This window comes from Vulpes vulpes, chromosome 4, assembly GCF_048418805.1.
Source record: "Vulpes vulpes isolate BD-2025 chromosome 4, VulVul3, whole genome shotgun sequence".
NCBI classification, from domain to species: Eukaryota; Metazoa; Chordata; class Mammalia; order Carnivora; family Canidae; genus Vulpes; species Vulpes vulpes.
The window spans coordinates 23,530,817-23,545,381 of NC_132783.1; the positions used below are offsets into that span (position 1 = coordinate 23,530,817).

General features: G+C 40.3%; 1 long non-coding RNA gene across 1 annotated transcript; it reads left to right on the forward strand.

Moving 5' to 3' along the window:
• Positions 1-13,273: 13,273 nt before the first annotated feature.
• On the forward strand, positions 13,274-14,199 carry LOC140598536 (uncharacterized). The gene is made up of 2 exons (XR_012000975.1): positions 13,274-13,789; positions 13,944-14,199. It is a non-coding gene; the product is annotated as an uncharacterized lncRNA (long non-coding RNA).
• Positions 14,200-14,565: the final 366 nt, after the last annotated feature.

The following is a 14,565-nucleotide window of genomic DNA, read 5'->3' on the forward strand; positions in this document are numbered from 1 at the left end:
TGTTTTGATGTAACAGTCTTTTGGAGGTAACTTGACCTCTGCAGATGGCTTCCTAGTCTGTACATCAGTATGTGGCTGGACCTGTGCAGTTTGTTTGATGTCCCTGCCCCTCATTTTCTTGGTTGCTTCTGTGCCACTCCCGGGGCCTTTCTAATTGCCTTCTATGTGCTGTTCTCTCTGGGTAGCAGCACTCTGTCTCCAGCCCTCCACTGGCCACTGGCCAGTCCCTACCTTCTTTAGAGCTCCTCTCAGGTCAGAGAGGCTGTATCATCTCTTCTGAGATTGCTCAGCTCCCCTCACTCTGCCTCCTTCTGCTCTGCTTGAGTTGTCTTCACAGCTCTTACCTTTACCTGAAGTGATATCCTATGCTTGTTTGTTCTTAAGTGCTGCAACGATGTCCAGTTCCAGCTGTCTTGTTCACTGAAAGATTCATAGTGCCTTAAGTTGTACCTGGCACATGGTAGGGACTCAGTGAATTATGTCCAGTGAATGCATGATTGTCCAAATGGATCATTGGGAAATTCAGACATTATTAGGCTCGTGGTGCTTTATTTTATTAAATGAAGTTTTGGAGATGTAGAATTTGTTTATCCCCACCCCAAGTCTGCAAAGGTGAATTTATATTCTTATATTTGTGTTACTTGGTATTAGAGATCTGAAGTGCTGATCACTCACTCCTTTCCTCCTCCCCTGGATTCCAATGGAATTTAAACACACAGTGAGTTGGATGGAGATTGATTTTTCCATTATTAAACTGAGCACCGCCTGATAACCTACAGCGTGGGGGCCTTGGAGAAGCTTGAGTTGAAGCAACTTGGTTTCCAGAATGTAAAATGAGCTACCCACTCCTTTGGCAGTTACCTCTCTCCCTCCAACTGAATGTTGAGTGGGTCTGACCAGGAAGCCTTATGGCATGAAACAAAAGACAGAGGGCGCACTGACCTCAACAAGCCATGAGCAGGCCATGAAAAGACAAAATGGAACCTATTTTATTTATCTACTATTTAGAAATGTGAAAATGTGGCTCAGTGGATGTCAGATTCTACTGGTTTCATTGGCAAGTTCTCCTCATATGGAAAAGATTCAGGAAACAGGTGGAGAGTGAAATTGAAAGGATTGCTCCAGCTCTGCCCCCCTCAAGTGGGAACCAAGCAGTATCCCCTTTTCAGTGGGAAAAGGGGGACAGGTTGCAATTATGGTTGTCCCCTGGGTGGTTGCAGTTGCAACACGTCTATTAAAATATACCAACTAACAAATAATTTGAACCAGAAAAGAGCTATCAACTCTGAGAGTTGCTGCAATTGTGAGTCGTCTAGACATCTGCCAAATAAAATAGTAGGTTCTATTTGTACGTATGTTTAAGGGGGAGAATGGATGTTAATCCAGCATCTATTCAACATCTGTCAATAAGAAATGTGTATCCTTATGAGAAAATATCATATCCTACTCTTGATATGTTTAGTATGACTAATACTAACTTCATGTCCAAACTCAGCAGCTTTTTATGTTTCAGGTTCGTGGGAGTAAGGGAGAAGTACTATACATTTTGGATGCTACCAACCCTCGACACTCCAACTGGCTTCGCTTTGTTCATGAGGCACCATCTCAGGAGCAGAAAAACTTGGCTGCCATTCAAGGAAGCTTATTTGCTTCTTATTTGTACTATGTACTGTGAGAGGAATGAACCAATTTATAACTGCACTCCCTGTTTTAAATTTATTCCCAATGACCTGCTTCAAATAACAGTAACTAACTCATAAAGCAGAGAAATCTCATGTATTCAGCATATGCAGAAAAGGGTTAAATCTAGTTGTAAATTGACACCAGATCATTCTCTTTATGAGAATTCTTGAGGGAATGAATTACATGCTCTGATAATGTCCTTGGCAGATCTTGTTTTCAAGTACTTTTGATTCATTCAGTGAACATTTATTGATAGTTTCTTTACTTGATGGTTTATTTGGCTCATAGTGCAATATTCTGTGTTATTACTTGGGAAAGGCTTCATGGAGAAATTTTATTTGGGTATATCCTCATGACTAGATTTTGAGCTTCTCGAGGATAGTGTATTAGCCAGTGTTTCCCAGAGAAATAGAACTGATAGGATCTAGATATCTGTCTTTCTGTCTATCTATTTATATATATCTCTATCTATCGAAAGATTCATTCCAGGGAATTGGCTCACGTGGTTATGGAGGCTGGCCAAGTCCAGAATATGCAGAACAAGTGTCCCACTTTGAATCTAGAGGCCACAGGCTGACGTAGAAGAACCAGTGTCCCACTTTACACACCGTTAGGCTGGAAGAGCAGATATTCTAGTTTGAAGATCATCAAGCAGGAGAATCCTCTTATGTGGAGGAGGATCACCCTGTTGTTCTGTTCAGGTCTTCAACTGATAGGATGAGGCTCACCCACACTGGAGGACAATTTGCATTAGTCAAGTCCATCTATTTAAATGTTAATCGCATGCCAGAACACCCTCACAGAAACACCCAGAATGATGTTTGAACAACTATCTGGTGATCCTGTGGCCCAGTCAAGTTAATACATAAAATTAACCATCCTCAGTAGGAACCGTATTTTATTGAATTCCATATCCCTGTATCCTTGCCTAGTGCTGCACATTACATTGGGCTCTGACAGAAACTGTGAGTTGAACATAGCTGATTCCTCAGCAGAAATTCCGCCAAGATGAGAAAAAGTTAAGCAATAAGTTTTTAGAGGAGTCCTCTAATTAAAACTCCTTTATCAGATGGTTAACAGAATGAAGAAACATTGCAATTCACTGGGAAATTGGTTGATTGCATGTGAAAGCACAGCTCCTGGTACCTAAGCTGCAAAAAAAAAGCAAAGCTATGGTTGGCAGAAGTAAGAGAGAAGGGAAAGAATAAGGAAACTAATATTTTTTTAAGAATTTACCATGTGCGGGCAGGCCCAGTGGCTTAGCGGTTTAGCACTGCTTTCTGCCCAGGGCGTGATCCTGGGGACCCGGGATCAAGTCCCATGTCAAACTCCCTGCATGGAGCCTGCTTCTCCGTCTGCCTCTCTCACTCTCTCTCTCTCTCTCTCTCTCTAATAAATAAATTAATAATCTTTAAAAACAAAGAATTTACCATGTTTATTGTTCTAGAAGCTTCATTGTACATCATGTCATTTACTGTGATCCGAAAGACTGTAAATTTAATAATTTGCTGAGAGTTATGCTGATTTCACTCCATTCTGAGTGTAAAGTCCACAGTCAGAAGAGGGAAAATGCACAGAATTAGTTTTTAAAGTAACCAGAAAGGATAGTCATCTAGAATATTCCATTTCCTGATGTTATTAGCTAACCATATTTTCTCCATACAGATAAGCATTGGATAACCAATGTAATTACTGTCTTTTTTTGTCTGGATAAATGAGAGATGCCTCTTACAAAAGGCTAGATTGGGCTGGAAAATAGAATCTTTTTGGCAGCTGGAGATATTCAAGCCACTTTTTAGGTTATTCAGGATATACGTTGATCCAACCACAAATTTCAACTGATATTTTTAAATGTGCATACATTAATTTTTTCCAAGCATTTTGTATTTTTTATGGCTTCCTGATGCAGTCCTCTTCCAGCACCTCCAGCATGACCTCACAATTTTAATTTACAAACTCAGTTCAAGTGTCTCCTTGTGAATGTTACTGATATCAAAAAGCCTACATGTAGACTCATGGAATTTACTTTAGGCAAATCCACTGTTTTGTGTTCTTTCTTTATTCTGTGTTTTAGAGAATGTTATTCTGTTTAATCTACATTTTTTCCTTATGCTTAAATAGTAACTCTTACCTTTGCTCAGCTGCCTTTTGTTTGTGACCTTTCTTCCTATTGGTGGTTATGTCTGTATCATCGATAACACTCTACGTTTGCCCAGACTCCCAAAGGATTGGCTGCTCAGCTTTGAGTTCCCTTTAACTGTATATTTTGCTTGCAATGATCCCTTTAGGTAATGGAATACTATGTCGGTAAGTGTTTATCTCCACCGTTTACCCACATCACTCCTCTAGGCCCTACTTATGTATTTCTTTATAAGGGAACCACCTGCACGTCTCTCTTGTTTAGTAGTCGGTGTTGCAAAGACTCACACAGTTCTCCCGGTCATTCGGTCATTCAGTGTCGTACCTGTCTTCTGCTATGTCAGGTGCGCTTCCTTCCTTGAAATAGAGTAGGAATCTACAGAAGATGACTGTTGGCAACTTTGATACTCTCAGAAATTATTGTTCGATTTAAGAGGAGGTGAAGTGGGGGTGGGACTGGAAGAGGATTCATAAACTAGAAGATCTGTGAAGTTTCATATTCAAATTAATTAGAATCTGTTCAGAGGCCAGTGTGAGAGCCTTTTGGTGCACAAGTGATGACAGTGTCTTTAATTCCTTTTAACATTATCTTGGCTTTTCCTTAGAGTGGGATCGAGTGCACTCTGTGTTCCTTGCCACAGAGCACAGTATGGATCTTTGTCGCTCCCTTGGCGGAACGTCTGTTTTCCTTGAATGCTAGCTGGAGTAGCAGACTGTTCAGGGTTCAGAATCACATCTGAGCTGGGAGCAGAGGACCCAGCTATAATGGGTCACAAGGCTGACAGTGATGTCAGCCTTCTGATTCGGTGGAATAATCTCCTGAGGGTTGCATTCCAGAAACATCGAGCTGGTAGGAGAAGACCATAATGTTTCCTGCTTAACATTATGAATCACTTACATTCCAAATTGTATCTGAAATTTGGGGTATTCAGGAAATTTCTTGTTTGAGCTGTATGTCCCAGGATTGGAGTAAATGAGAAACATTTGTGGCTATGTGGCTTGCTTGGTGGAAAACATCAATAGTTGGTCCAATTTTTTTGGACAAGGGATTAAGAATTTGAAGTCTGTTTTGGCAGAGAATTGGAACTCCTTTTTGGAGACTTAGTTCACTGGTAGTTTTGCAATTTATTTGATTTTGGAAGATTTGCTTTGGAAATGATGATTTAAATATATGAATTATTGAAGGATCTCATAAGCAAAAAATTCTTCCCACATGCACATATTTCAGAACAATTCATTGAACTGTATGTTCAGACTTCTGAAAAGTATTTCCAACTGAACCAGAAAATTCTAAGTGTGAAAGATGTGGCTTAAAATGAACCAAAAGAATTCTTAGGCTCCATAAAAAATGGGTGATTCTTATTACTAAGTATTAATTTCTTTACACCAAAGGAAAAATGTAATATTGGAAGAAATATTTGACCTACTCAGATTTTACAGGCTTTTAAAAATTTCTGATCTTTTCATAGAAAATTATTTATGTACAGAATTACATCATTTAAAGTCAAGACTTTGAATTCTTGGAATATTTTAGATATAGTGCTACATCTCATGTTCTTAAAGACATAGTTCCAGGCATCCCTTCCTGGGACTTTTTTGCAGCATAATATCAACATAAATGAAAAGGTGGCTTGGTGTTATAAGAAAAAGGAGCATATGGAAAACCTGGGTTTTTGGAACACCTCATGAGGGATGTCAGGTTGTGGGGATGGACTGAATATGTTGAGAGAGCACTAGGTATTGAGCCAAACTTGTGATGTCAACAAAGCTTTGTCCCAATTCTGATGTCAGTTTCGTTTTCCCATTAGCAGGAGAGCTATTTTATTACATATTATTTTCTCTCCTTTCTCTGCCTTGTGCAAGGATGGGTAGTCTTAGGCAGTTTATCTTGGAGTCTTCTGGTGACACATGATATTTCAAAATGGTCAAGCCAAGAGATCAAATGTGGATTCCTGTGAGAGAAGCAACTTGATTGTTTCTAAAGCACAGACAAGACTTTCTCCATTGTCATGAAGACATTGAGATCCATGGGCTTATTAAATGTTGTTGATGCAGCATTCAGATCGCAGGGGCACCAACCTAGCAACCAAAAAAAAAAAATCAACTGGATTTTTCATTTATACCAAAAATTATAAAGACTTTTCTCTAATTCAGTTTCTTTTCTGTTTTTTAAATCAGATTTATATAAATGTTTTTTTAATAATTTTTCTAGACTCTGTTACAGAATATTAGGGAGCAGCTATCTAATGATTTCTTTAGTAATACCATAATAATATCAGTTAAATATCTTGGAGATCTTTTAATGGATTATTTTATAGTAAAGTACATATTTGTCTTTCCTTAGTTAAAAGTTTAAAATAAGTACAATTAGAAGCAGTAGGTCCTATGAAATTTTAAGTACTAGCCCTACTGTGGCTACATATTACTATAGGAAGTTAAATTATTATATTACTTATAAATATATTATTTTAATTCAATTGGAGATTATCCGCAAGTCAAACGACTATTTTTAGAAATATCCTTAAGCTGTATAGATTGATAACTTTGAAATACATCATTTAATCCTTAATAATGATGATGGTGACGGCAGCTAGCACAGAATAGGTACTATGTGCCTATAAGTGGTCATGTGTATTAGAACCTTAATATGTACCATGAATATGTGAGGAAGGCACTAGAATTGTCCCCTCCTCTGTCAGGTGAGGTTGCTGATACAGAATCTAAGTAACTTGCCTGAGCCACACAGCCATTGAGTAGCTGGATAGGAACTGAGTCCAGGTAATTTGTCTTCCCTGTCCACCGTGTAAACCTCTGTGCTCTAATACCTTAGAGTTAATTTGCAAAAGAGTAAACACAGATTTTAAAAGCCTTCCATGCTTCTGAATTTACTATTTAGATAGTTTTGAAACTACTGAACATTTGCAAACAGTTTCATTTAAGAATATACATAGTTTAGAGTTATTTAGAACTCATGTTCCTTGATATTTTTAAGTTCTCAAAACATCCTGAATTCATTCAAAGGCATTGCACCTTCTTTTCTTTTATACAAAAGTCATGCGTAGGCAATATGTGTTTTAGCCTCTTTTTCCCTTTGGTGAGGGAAATTAGCTTTGTTGGAGGATGAGGAAAAGTTAGAGTCAGTGGACAAAACAAACACTTGATATAGAAGTAGAAAGAATGCAGAACTGAGCCCAGTTTGGATTCTGTTAAGAAAGGCAATTTAAAGGCCTAATTTCTGGCCCTGACCCTTGTTGGCTGAACACTTCACTTGATTCATTCATTCAACTGATAGCCCTCGAGCATCTGCTGTGGGCCAGGGCCTGTACAAAACTGAGCCCAGTTTGGATTCTGTTAAGAAAGGCAATAAATGCCTAATTTCTGACCCTTGTTGGCTGAACACTTCACTTGATGCATTCATTCAACTGATAGCCCTCGAGCATCTGCTGTGGGCCAGGGCCTGTACAGAACACTGGACGTGTTATAGTTCAAAAGATAATCTAGTCACTGTTTCCATAGTGGTAAAAATAATCTTGGAACTCTTGTTTCTGTTGTGAATTAATGATGATAATACCTACCTCATTGGATTTTGTGAAGATTAAGTTAAATAAGATAACATAAGCAAAACACCTGGCCCCTATGTGTGCCATATAAGTTAGCAAGTATTTTTATCACCACTCTGCCATGTGTATAGTTTTTGTCTCTGTAGTTTTGTTTCTATATAAAACAGAGCAAAGTCTGTTTTATTTCTCTAACATCTCAAGGTAGCTGGTATAAATCCCAAGCATGCCAAAGACGTTTAAGTAAATAATCACCACTCAAGGAACAACGTGCTATGTGGATGACAGTCCTAACGGGCCTACTCCCAATGAAGACAGCAGCAGCCTAGTGCCCTGTTCCTGGGCTCCTCAGTTGGATGCACAGGGAAGCATGTGTTCACTTAGGCCACTTGAATATTGTTTACCGGGGCCATCGTACTGGCTATGGCTGGGTGGCCTGTCTTCTCATTGGAAAGGTTGCTAGGACTTTATAAATGTAAGAAATGTCCTGTAGGGAAGATATCTTGTTGTGCTGTGCAGAGACCTTTATTAGATATGGTGGTTTGGCAGCTTCAGAGATAGGTTTAAGATCATTATTATTATGCTAAACCGCTTTCAGCTTTTTAAGAGAAGCATGTTTTGTGCCAGCTGATTGTTTCTTCGTCAACCTTGTGCCTGCAGTCAGCTACCTTTCCGAATGGGGAATGCTGGATGTTAGTAGGTAGGGTCTTTAGAAATCATTTCAGTGAGCCTACACCTTCATAATTTGTAGGGCAGTAAAGCCTACCGCTGAGGCATCAACCAAGGAGAAGCTAGAGTGTTTGTTTCCTAACTGCGCTGCGGCCTTTGTTAACAGGATTGGTGATACTGAAAGTATGAAATAGAATTTAAAAAAGGAATTCTGTGAAATTCTTCTTTGGGAGGAAAAGTGCTGAGTCTTCGATTTTATATTTAAAGTTATTATTATTACTAATTTAAAATTAAATTCTATTTAATTTCTAATTTAACATTTTAAGTGAATTTGAAGCAGAATTGTTTAAGATTTTCCCAAACCCTCTAGAATAGAAATCTAGAGTAATATATCCATGGGCCCACTTAGAGAAATGATTTACTTATATATGTGTTTTTGTCACTGAACTGAGTTCCTCAAGAACTGAACTGAGGAACACAGAACAGCTATGTTTATTTTCTCACTGCCCACCCTGGCAGTCGGGGCTCAGTGAATGCTGGGTGATCTGGCCTCCTCTGTTCCCTTTCGTTTCTCTCCTGATGCAGTACACCTCGTCCAGTGTGCCTTTTCAATTCGGAAGAAAGCTTATGTCTCTTTCCTTGGAAGTCACAGAAAGCAAATTCTTCCACTTGAACTCTGGTCTGCTGTTCATGTGCATGGAAGTATTTGGTCTGGCAAAGTGTTACATTTTTACCCTGGGATTGCTGAGTATGTACTGGTATGTGTGTACACATTTTGGTCTACTGTGTAAGTAGCTTATCTCTGAGCCACATAACTGTGTGGCCAACAGCATCTTGTTGTTAGGTCATAGATCTTTTTATGGTTATTACCACAGATAATCAGAGCCTTCGATTAAGATACCCCATTGACTAAGAACCTGGCAGTCCTGTCTGGACTACTCAGAAACCTGGATATAGAGCAGTGAAATGACTAAGGTTCATGGGAAGATGGTATTTGCTGCAGGGTTCTTTCAAATTATGCTTAACAAATGTAATAATGAAAGATTAGTATTCTAAAATTAATCCACATTGCATTAAATACACAGGTTTAAGAAGAGATATGGTAAAAACTAAAAAGGAGAAAGTTTACAATCTTTTGTTGCTAAAAACTATGATGAAAAGAAGAGGCATTCGAGTTAGATTCAGTAAGGCAAATAACATGAATACATCACTTATCACAAGAGGAAATTAAAAGAATATAACACTTTTAAGTGTTAAATCTAATATCTAGACAACTAAAATTAAACATACATATTGCGTTTCCAGACAGGATTTCTTTGTGTAGGAAGATAAGGAAGAAAATGCCTTTTTTTTTTTAATTGGGGATATATTTTATGATGAGTATTAGATTATTTTTTAATGATTGGTATAAAAATAGTCAATAAGCTGCAAAGTGAAGTTAATTTAATGCACATAACATAAAACACTTGAATTAGCTAGATTTAGTTCTTTATGAAGGAAAGTTGTGTTTCTAGGGAGATTTTTATTCAAGAAAAATGTATTCCATCTAGTAACATGAGTGGATACTCATAAAAGATTCAGCCACTACTTAGCCATACAAAATAAAATGTGAAGTTCTACATTGCATCATTGAATTAATAAAATATTCAAAAGAAGGTTTAAAATTTGTCTTGTAATATAAATTTTTATGATTTATATTTATAGTTTATATAATTCAGTGAATGTAACCTGCACAATAAAGATGTATTCAGCTAAGTATATTAAATTATGAGAATTTGAGAAACAAGCTCACAGAACCTTAAGAAAAATGTTTCTTAGAACCTTAGGAAAAATGTTTCCTAGAACTTTAGTCATCCTTCATTGTGCCTTAGCCCTCTTTGGAAATCTCACATGATCCAAAAAAGACTGCTCAGGAAGGGAGACAGAACATGAAGACTCCTAACTCTGGGAAATGAACTAGGGGTGGTGGAAGGGGAGGTGGGCGGGGGGGGGGGTGGTGACTGGGTGCTGGGCACTGAGGGGGGCACTTGATGGGATGAGCACTGGGTGTTATTCTGTATGTTGGCAAATTCAACACCAATAAAAAATAAATTTATTATTAAAAAAATCAAAAATAAAAGAAATCCTGTGCCTAAAAAAAAAAAAAAAAAAAGACTGCTTGGAGAAAAGAAAAAGGAAGATAAGTTACTGAGTTGTAGGCCACTGTTTGTGGTGCTTTATTGCATCAAGAGGGTACAGAGTTGAATAGAAGAGGAGTTCTAACTCCTAACTCTGGGAAACGAACTAGGGGTGGTGGAAGGGGAGGTGGGCGTGGGGTGGGGGTGACTGAGTGGCAGGCACTGAGGTGAGCACTTGACAGGATGAGTCTGGGTGTTATTCTGTATGTTTACAAATTGAACACCAATAAAAAAATAAATTTAAAAAAAGGAGAGGAGTTCTAAAATGTAGCCTTCCCTTTTTTGGAGTTTGTTTTTTTTTTTCTTTTTTTTAAACTTTATTTTATTTTAATTTATTTATGATAGTCACAGAGAGAGAGAGAGAGAGAGAGAGAGAGAGGCAGAGGGAGAAGCAGGCTCCATGCACTGGGAGCCCGACGTGGGATTCGATCCTGGGTCTCCAGGATCGCGCCCTGGGCCAAAGGCAGGCGCTAAACCGCTGCGCCACCCAGGGATCCCGGGAGTTTGTTTAACAAGAGTCTAAAAAGTAATTAAATATATTATTATCATGGCTGACTTATGTCAAAACTATACACACTATTATTCTTAATTAAATGCATAATCAACTGACTGATGTGTCTATTATTTCTTAGGTTGGTATTTACTTTTTTATTTTTTTTAATTTTTAGATGAAGAACAAAATTTTATTCTAAAAATAGTTCTCAGTGACAATTAAATACCAAAACCTGGTCATTATAATAAAAGGAAAAAAGAGTTAAAGGAATTTGCTTTAAATTTTTCTCCTTAAAAATACAAAATTCTCACGAATATATTGTCAACTCTCATTTACCTGAATGGGAGTGATTCATGTTTTGGATTATCTAAAGTCCTGGATTGGATTCTCACGCATCTTCAAGTGAATACATTTCTCAGCGGGAGCGGAAGCGAGTATTTGCCGCAGTGAACAGGACTAGGTAATGAGTTTATGCCCGTGAAATGTGCACTAGGGGAGCAGTGGTTGGCCTGGGAAGTGAGCGATGCAGCTTCCACACGGAGAAGACAGGCCTCAGGCCACCGGAAAGGTATTCAGGGACATGAAGTGGTTCCCTATCCTCAGAGTGCTCAGAATCCGGCTGCCTACGGGGTTCTTTTTTTTTTTAATTTTTATTTATTTATGATAGTCACAGAGAGATAGAGAGAGAGGCAGAGACACAGGCAGAGGGAGAAGCAGGCTCCATGCACCGGGAGCCCGACGTGGGATTCGATCCCGGGTCTCCAGGATCGCGCCCTGGGCCAAAGGCAGGCGCCAAACCGATGCGCCACCCAGGGATCCCCTGCCTCTGGGGTTCTAATGGACCTCAAGCCGGGAAGCACAAAGAACACAAGAGATGAAAAAGGTAAAATTGAAAACACCCCCCACCCACATCGTCATTTTACAAAGAAATGGAAACGGTGGGGGTTCCTACCAGGCAAGTATGTGGTCTGTTACCAACTCTGCCCACCCAGGCTTTCTTGGATTCCTTCTACAATACACATCTCAGGCCTGCGGCATTACCTGGTCCTCAGCAGACTAGGCCTTAATGCACAGTGCGTAGACGTGATGCTTTTACATAGAAATTCCTAGCATCCTCTGAAACACAAAAGCTGATCACAAGTCACATTTAAATCCTTTGCAGTGCAGACGAGGGACATTAGGACATATTAGTGCATTTCTGGATTAGCAGAAATTTACTAAGATAGCAACACTCTGTCGGATGGTCATATAGTCAGATTAAGTACCATTTTTTCACCAAACATGAACGAGTTTTGGCTGCTTGTAACAGGAACTACATTGACTGGCCCTGGGGTCCCTACAACATGGGGCTTTCTCTAATACCATAATACAGCCATGTGCCCGCCCCCAGGAGACCAGTGGCCTGAAGAATAATAAAAGCTTATCTTTAAAAGCCTTAAAAATGTACTCCAAAGCTTTTGTAGTATAAAAATGCTATGTCCCCAATCTGAGTAAAATCAACAGTGCACAAAAATGCAGCATTTGGTATGTAGGTGGGAGCCTGAGGGGTTGTGTAGGTAGTGCTGCCCTACGGCCCCTGGATGGACTGGCACAGCCTTAGCTTGTGGGGTGGGTTTGGAAATCACAGGAGGAACTTAGGTTAGGGAAGTTTACAGGACATTCAGCGATTCTAGGAGCAGAAAGCTTTACACCTCTTAAAAATATTCACTAAACAGAAAATAACTGTTCCATATGAAATAGAGCGATTTCTGGTAGTGACACTAGTCTCACATCAGCAATAACCTAACCAAATCTTTAAAACACTGTTCAGTGTTCCAATTTAGTGAAATACACAGAGGAAAAAAAATACTTAGATTACCTCTCATTGAAAGTTCAGGCTCTCCCTAGCAGGGCAAAGCCCAGATATCATTGCTAGTTTGACTGGGCCCTGGGGGCAGTGCACCCGGCACAACGCTTTAAAGTTATGCTTGCGAGCTGGTGAACTCCTATAATTTTTGCTGTGTGGTGTTTCTGTCAGCATCCTGAGGGCCTTATTTGTATGTGCGGAGGGCACAGCACCCATGGGGGACCATGTCTGCCGATCACTCCCCTGCTGTGACCAGTGCCATACAAGGAAAGGGCAGGCCTTGTCTTACTGTGTATTTCTTAAAAGTGACTATAACCATTGCATTAACTCTATGTTCCAAATACTCCTTTAGAAAACCCAAACCAAACCCGTTTTCCCTTTAGGAACCAGGAGGACGCTCCACATGTTTATATAGCACATTGTATATTATGTGCATGGCCGAATCACCGAAATGATCTGACAGGGCTGTATCTGTCTTCTTCCACTGGTCCTGGACCTCCTTAGATGATGGCATCATGTTCACCAATGGTTCGTGATCGAACGCCTCTTCTGGAATAATACCTTCTGCCTCCGATGTAAGGAACCGACGGGACACCCAGTGTCAGCACAATACCGCCCAGAGAGCTGCCAGTATCCACTCTGGAATCTGGATTTCTTTTAGAGCTAATAGCTGGTGTGATTGTGACTGATAAGAAAAGGCCGCGGCTGAACTATCATGGGGATGGTCTCCGAGGCCAGTGTCGCCTGGGTTGTGTTCTGGGACCCTGAGCTGCTGGAGATCCTGTTGGCCCAGCCCCCAGCTGCTGGGATTCTGGCTGTAGCCACGCGTCTTGGAGATGGAGATGGCGGTTGGTCAGCGGGTTCCCGGAGCTGCTGGTGGCCTGGCTCCTAGAGCTGGAGGTCACAGAGGTGACATTCCCTGTTGGTGGTTTCCTGAGGCATCGAATTCTCTGCATGCAGAGATCCGTGCAGGCGCGCGCTGTCCACAGGCGCCTGGAGCAGCGCCAGCAGGAGCAGCAGCGCCCAGGCCGCGTCCCAGGCCCCTTGTTCAGGGGCAGGACACGCAGCCTCAGGGTCCCGCCCCAGCTCAGCTGCCTCCTTCAGGCGGGATTGAATGGGCGATTGATTTAATTCATCTCAGTGGGCAGAGATGACAGCGACATTTCCTTGTGTCTTTCCCTTTGGTGAACTAAGTCCTGTGATGTATGGCTGTGCACAGTTAGGGGTGGGTTACATGTCTGTCTGTCTATCGGTTTGCTTTCCTTCTTTCTTTCTCTTTCCTTCCTTCCTTCCTTCCTTCCTTCCTTCCTTCCTTCCTTCCTTCCTTCCTTCCTCCCTCCCTCTCTCCCTCCCTCCCTCCCATTCTTTTTGTTTTTCAGAAAGGAAAAGCAAAGAAAAAGGAGCATGGTCATTCTTGCTGACAGTTTCCCTGACTCTTCCTCTAGCAACAGCATGGAACCAAGCAGGCTTTGGAGAGCTTTCCCTCCGCGACTTAGTTCCATGGGCCCATTTGTAGACTTTGGAATGTAGTGTGCTTGTAAACAGCTTTCCTGATCTTTCTTCATTTTTTTCTCTATTAAATTTAAATGCACATTATTGGGTATTTATATGCTATATTAAACTTTTATAAATATATTTTGCTTTGTTTCAATTCATGGTAGGACCAATGCCATATTGTACACAAAAGTGACATTTAATAATCCCTTGAAATACTTTGTACCTTGCCACACGTAAGATTTTTAATTCTGTTGACACCATCTGAATCCCATAGGAAACCCTATGGTAATTTTAACCCTAGAATGTCAGTAAACAACTGGAAAGATAATGTAAATAACACTGACACATCAGCTCCTGACAGCACACACTCACACTCACTCATCGGTGCACTCGTTCTGTTTTCGACCTCCCAGCATAGAGAAGTGTCTGTCCCCTCCTCTTTCTGAAGAACAAGCCTGTGTACCCCCTCTGATGAACACTTAGGACGTAGAGCATCCCCTCTCT